The 7,241-nt window shown below is 35.8% G+C and overlaps 1 pseudogene; it reads right to left on the minus strand.

Annotated features, from left to right (window-relative positions):
- Positions 1-2,680: 2,680 nt before the first annotated feature.
- On the minus strand, positions 2,681-3,216 carry LOC100028049 (destrin-like; annotated as a pseudogene).
- Between the last annotated feature and the right edge of the window lie 4,025 nt (positions 3,217-7,241).

A 7,241-nucleotide genomic window follows, 5' to 3' on the forward strand; every position in this document is an offset into this window, starting at 1 on the left:
TCCTTATACCCAAAATGTTGTGCTCCTAGAACTCCAAAGTCCCCCAGTGGGATTCCCAGGTTCTCCTTTATCCTATCCCCCTTCTCTCTTGTTTCTCTATATGTCAAGAAAATTTTTACCCTACTAATTGTGCATGTTCATCTCCTTTTATCTCAGATTGGATGAGAGTAGGTTTCTAGTACTATCAGCCCTCCCTGCCTTCCCCATCTCCATAGTAGTTCCTTTACTCATTCCTCCTCCATACAAGATAGCCATTCCACTTGGCCAGCTCATTCAATTACATTTACCTCAACCTCAAGTCTTCTATGCCCTTTCAAAGTACCCAGGCAATGATGCCATTCCCAGAGATCACTGACATTCCATACAGGAATCAAACAATTTTACCTTTTGAATTGCTTATGATTATTCTTTCATTACCTTTGTATATGTTTTATAGGATAAATTTTCTTCTGAGTTCAGGGTTATTCCCCAGGAATAGTTTAAACTCCTTTAGTTCATTAAATATTCCTTTCTCCCCCCTTTTATAATTATACTCATAATTGCTGCATAGGTTATTCTTGACTGTAAGCCCAGGTCTTTTGCTCTACAAAATTCTCTATTACAATCCAATATTCTTTTAATGTTGTTACTAAGTTTTGTGATATTCTGACTGTAGTTCCACAGTATTTAAATTATATTAAATTTAATTGTATCTTGTTGCTTTTAGTATTTTCTCCTTAACCTGAGAATTACAAGAACTTAGCAATTAAGTTCCTGTGCATTCTCATCTTTAGGTCTTTTTAAGGTGGGGATCAGTGGATTCTTTCAATTTCTATTTTGCATTCTGATTCTAAAAATTCTGGCAGTTTTCCTTAATGATTTCTTGAAGTATGGTATCTACTCTTTTTTTTTAAATTACAACTTTCTAGGAGTTCAACTATTCTTATATCATCTCTCCTTTATCTATTTTCCAAGTCAGTTGTTTTGAGAGAAGATGTTTCATATTCTCTCCTATTATTTCATTCATTTGATTGTATTTTATTATTTCCTATTGTCTTAGAAAACCATTGCTTTCCCTTGCCCAATTCTAGTTTTTAATAGATAATTCTCTTCTATGAGTTTCTGGATCTCTTTTTCCATTTAAGTGCTCTTTCTTTTACAATATTTTTTTGATTTGCTTACAATGCCCTTTTATTTTTATTCTAATTATTCCTCCACCTCTCTCATTTGGTTTTTGAGGTCTTTTTAAAGCTCTTCCAAAAGCTCTTTTTGAGCTTGTGGCCATTTACTATATTTCTTTGCTGTTTTTGTGGTAGGTGTTTTTATTTCACTGTTCTCTGATCTTCAAGTCAAGATCATCTTTGTCCCCATCATAGCTATCAGTTGTCTGTTTTTTTTTCCTACTTTGCTTGCTTATTTTAATTTAATTTAATTTTTTTATTTTTAATGGTCAGGCCAACAGACTTTTCAGCTTTTTGCTGGAATCCTAGCATTTCTAGTATGTTGAGAAATATTACATATATATATATATATATATTGCCTATCCCCTGCTCAAATTTCAGTCTGTGATTGACCTCAGGTGCTCCAACCAGAACCCAGAGCCAGTTCTTCCACTGCAATTACAAGTGGCCAGTTTGCCTCCTCCTGTAGCAGCAGCTAGGAACTCCACCCTCCTTTGAGGAATGATAGCTGATATGTCCTCCTTTGAGGAACAATAGCTGATATGTCCCCCTGTTCTTCAGCTCTTCACTGACCAGGGGCACTCTCCTTCTTAACTACTCTTATGCTGCTGCCACAGGCCAGGATAAAGCATGTGAATAGTCTCTGTTGCTTATGGTCTTTAAATTCCCTTGTTTGATAGGGATGAGGCTTGAGTTCCTTTCCTTAGAACCTGGCACCTACACTGTAGTCTCTGTGTGTCCATTCCTTCAATCTTCAGCTGTGGGTTAACAAAGGTCTCTGGAGCCAAAGCAACAGACATGGCTGTTCCCAGGACCCTCTACCTGCAGATTCCAGTTTTACCTTGAGGACACAAGCTCCCAGGATCAGCAAGCTAATCCTTACCTCTGGGACTGCCTTGTGGATTATACTCTTTTTGTTCTATCTCTGCTACTGGGATAAATCTGAGAACAGGTAAATTAGAAACTGTTATCTATAGTTGTCCTTGGTTGTTCTCCTTTACTCAAAACTCCAGCCTACTTTTGTTAGTTTTAGGGTAGATTTTATGGAGTTTGTTTGTTCTGTTTTTGTGAGGGATTTCAGGAGGGTGATGAAGCTTCATGCCCTAATTCACCGTCTTTCCCCAAGGTACCACATAATTTGAAAACTCAAGTGGAAATTCATTTCATTTTCCAATGTAGATATCTCGATATTACATGGGTAGAATGTGACTAAAATAAAGGAATATAACTGTAGCTTCACAGAATCATGGAATTATAACTGAGAAGGGCCTGGCTCCATCTTTTCTTTCAATTTTTTTCACATTACTTCTCCTCACATATTCTATTTGAAACCAATTGACTTTCTTGCTGTTCCTCAGAAGTGGCACAACCTTTCTCACCTTCATGCCTCCTTCCTCACTTCTGTGTCCTAGAATCTCTTGCTTCATTTAATATTTTTTAGACTTCAGAGTAAGGGCTATTTTATACAGATTTATATATCTAGTTTAATATAGAACATGGCAGGTCTGTTCTAAATATATTTAGTTTACATATTTAGCAAAAGTTACAATTAAGAATCCGTCAAGTTTCTTAGCAATACAAGCTTGGTTCATTTGTTTGACATTCGTGTTTAATAAGTGGAAGTTTCTTTTTGAGAGAATCACTGTAGCTTGCATAAATTATTTTATTTTTGAGAGGTGCTAGTTCTGGTGACCAAAGCAGGAGAAGTTAACTCTTCTTTTCTTTGTTTCAAAGCTTGCATCATAATAAATAATGTAGAGAAAATCCTTTTCAGAAATCATTCCCACAAATTCTTGAAAGAATCAGTAACAGTTTCACCAACACCTCCAAATAAGATCTCTTTGCCTTCTTCCACAATGATGCATTTTTGGTCAATATTGAGACAAAATATAACCACCTTTCTTGATTTATTTTTGTGTGAAACACTTTAAACTTTCCTCTCCTATAAAATTTCCTTCATCAGCTACTTGAACTCCTGAGGCCATCTTTCCAAAGAAGCCAGGCTAGAGTGCAGTCTGGTCCATGGGACAGCAAGGAAAGGGAAGAATAAGAAGAGCTGAGGATATAATAGCTGCTACTATCAAGAGTGAGAATGAGATCTGTCTTCCTTGGAGACTGAGGAACAGAACAATGAGAGTGGACAAAAGGGAGGCAGGGGTGTATTTCATTTAATATTAAGCTCAAGATCTTCTACATGAAACATTTCTTTTTTATCCTACCTTTATCCTATTCATTTGAGAAACATAGATCAAGCACTAACTTGAAGTTCTGTGCCAAACACTGGGGATACAAAGACAAAAGTGAAACAAGTCCCTTCCAGGGTTCCTTAAAGGAAAATTTGGGGAGATAAATTCCTAGGATCTGGGAAAGCCTTCATAAAGAAGGCACATAAGTGGTTGAATTTAGTCTTGAAGGAAACCAGGAATTATATGAAGCATAACAGTATGGCTGAAACACTAGATATAAGGAATAGAGTAAAATATAAGAAGGTTGAAAATGTCTTAAAAGATCAAATTGTAAAGATATTTAAATTTCAGGAGAAATTATTTTTGACTCAAGATATTAAGGGATCAACAGAGTTTTTGATTGAAGGGAAGGTAAAGAAGGTATATAGTTAGACTTACTCTTTAGAGGGAAAAATCACTTTGGCAGCTGTATGGGGACTGGATGAGATTGGAGAGAATTGAGGAAATGGAAATAAAACAGGGAGGCTACTCCAAGAGTTCAGACAAGAAGGCAGTAATCAGAGGTAAATTCATATCCCTGAATGCATATATTAACAAACAAGGGAGAGCAGAGATCAATCAATTGGAAATGCAAATAAAAAAACTCGAAAGCGATCAAATTAAACCCCCCCCCAGCAGAAAACCAAACTAGAAATCCTAAAAATTAAGGAAGAAATTAATAAAATCAAAAGTGATAGAACTATTGATTTAATAATTAAGACAAGAAGCTGGTACTTTGATAAAAAACAAACAAAATAGACAATGTACTGGTCAATCTAATTAAAAAAAGGAAAGAAGAAAAGCAAATTAACAGCATCAAAGATGAAAAAGGGGACATCACCTCCAATGAAGAGGAAATTAAGGCAATCATTAAAAATTACTTTGCCCAATTATATGGCAATAAATACACCAATTTAGGTGATATGGATGAATATATACAAAAATACAAACTGCCTAGACTAACAGAAGAAGAAATAAAATTCTTGAATAGTCCCATATCAGAAAAAGAAATCCAACAGACCATCAAAGATCTTCCTAAGAAAAAATCCCCAGGACCTGATGGATTAACCAGTGAATTCTGTAAAACATTCAGAGAACAGTTAATCCCAATACTATACAAACTATTTGACATAATAAGCAAAGAGAGAGTTCTACCAAACTCCTTTTATGACACAAACATGGTACTGATTCCAAAACCAGGCAGGTCAAAAACAGAGAAAGAAAACTATAGACCAAACTCCCTAATGAATATAGATGCAAAAATCTTAAATAGGATACTAGCAAAAAGACTCCAGCAAGTGATTAGAAGGGTCATCCACCATGATCAAGTAGGATTTATACCAGGGATGCAGGGCTGGTTCAATATTAGGAAAACCATCCACATAATTGACCATATCAACAAGCAAACCAACAAGAACCACATGATTATCTCAATAGACGCAGAAAAAGCCTTTGATAAAATACAACACCCATTCCTATTAAAAAAAACAAACAAACTAGAAAGCATAGGAGTAGAAGGGTCATTCCTAAAAATAATGAACAATATATATCTAAAATCATCAGCTAATATCATCTACAATGGGGATAAACTAGATGCATTCCCAATAAGATCAGAAGTGAAACAAGGATGCCCATTATCACCTCTATTATTTGACATTGTACTAGAAACACAAGCAGTAGCAACTAGAGAAGAAAAAGAAATTGAAGGCATTAAAATAGGCAAGGAGGAGACCAAGTTATCACTCTTTGCAGATGACATGATGGTCTACTTAAAGAATCCTAGAGATTCAACCAAAAAGCTAATTGAAATAATCAACAACTTTAGCAAAGTTGCAGGATACAAAATAAACCCACATAAGTCATCAGCATTTATATATATATATATATATATATATATATATATATATATATATATATATCTCCAACACAGCTCAGCAGCAAAAACTAGAAAGAGAAATACCATTCAAAACCACCTTAGACAAAAGAAAATACCTAGGAATCTATCTCCTGAGACAAACACAGGAACTATAAGAACACAACTACAAAACACTCTCCACACAACTAAAACTAGACTTGAGCAATTGTAAAAACACTAACTGCTCATGGATAGGACAAGCCAATATAATAAAAATGACCATCCTACCCAAACTTATTTATCTATTTAGTGCCATACTCATTGAACTCCCCAAAAATGTCTTTACTGATTTAGAAAAAAACATAACAAGGTTCATTTGGAAGAACAAAAGATCAAGGATATCCAGGGAAATAATGAAAAAAAAACACAAATGAGAGGAGCCTTGCAGTCCCAGACCTCAAACTATATTACAAAGCAGCAGTCATCAAAACAATTTGGTACTGGCTAAGAGACAGAAAGGAGGATCAGTGGAATAGACTGGGGGCAAGCGATCTCGGCAAGACAATATATAATAAACCCAAAGATCCCAGCTTTTGGGATAAAAATCCACTATTCGATAAAAACTGCTGGGAAAATTGGAAGACAGTGTGGGAGAGATTAAGAATTGATCAACGCCTCACCCCCTACACCACGATAAATTCAAAATGGGCGAATGACTTAAACATAAAGATGGAAACCATAAGTAAATTGGGTAAACACAGAATAGTATACATGTCAGACCTTTGGGAGGGGAAAGACTTTAAAACCAAGCAAGACATAGAAAGAATCACAAAATATAAAATAAATAATTTCGACTATATCAAATTAAAAAGCTTTTGTAAAAACAAAACCAATGTAACTAAAATCAGAAGGGAAACAACAAATTGGGAAAAAAATCTTCATAGAAACCTCTGACAAAGGTTTAATTACTCAAATTTATAAAGAGATAAATCAATTGTAGAAAAAACCAAGCCATTCTCCAATTGATAAGTGGGCAAGGGACATGGATAGGCAGTTTTCAGAAAAAGAAATAAAAACTATTAATAAGCACATGAAGAAGTGTTCTAAATCTCTTATAATCAGAGAGATGCAAATCAAAACAACTCTGAGGTATCACCTCACACCAAGCAGATTGGCTAACATAACAGCAAAGGAAAGTAATGAATGCTGGAGGGGATGTGGCAAAGTAGGGACATTAATTCATTGCTGGTGGAGTTGTGAACTGATCCAACCATTCTGGAGGGCAATTTGGAACTATGCCCAAAGGGCGATAAAAGAATATCTACCCTTTGATCCAGCCATAGCACTGCTGGGTCTGTACCCCAAAGAGTTAATGGACACAAAGACTTGTAGGAGAATATTCATAGCTGTGCTCTTTGTGTTGGCCAAAATTGGAAAACGAGGGGATGCCTATCAATTGGAGAATGGCTGAACAAACTGTGGTATATGTTGGTGATGGAATACTATTGTGATAAAAGGAATAATAAAGCGGAGGAATTCCATACAGACTGGAAAGTCCTCCAGGAAGTGATGCTTAGTGAGAGGAGCAGAACCAGGAGAACATTGTACACAGAGACAAACACACTGTGGTATAATCGAACGTAATGGACTTCTCCATTAGTGGCGGTGTAATGTCCCTGAACAATCTGCAGGGATCTAGGAGAAAAAAACACTATCCATAAGGAGAGGACAAACTGTGGGAGTAGAAACACTGAGGAAAAGCAACTGCCTGACTACAGCAGTTGAGAGGACATGACAGAGGAGAGACTCTAAACGAACACTCTAATGCAAATACTAACAACATGGCAAAGGGTTCAAATCAAGAACACATGTGATACCCAGTAGAATCACATGTTGGCTATGGGGGTTGGGGGGGAGGAAAAGAAAATGAACTTTGTCTCTAATGAATAATGCTTGGAAATGATCAAATAAAATATTATAAAATTTTTAAAAAAGAGTTCA

Source organism: Monodelphis domestica, chromosome 6 (assembly GCF_027887165.1).
Source record: "Monodelphis domestica isolate mMonDom1 chromosome 6, mMonDom1.pri, whole genome shotgun sequence".
NCBI classification, from domain to species: domain Eukaryota; kingdom Metazoa; phylum Chordata; class Mammalia; order Didelphimorphia; family Didelphidae; genus Monodelphis; species Monodelphis domestica.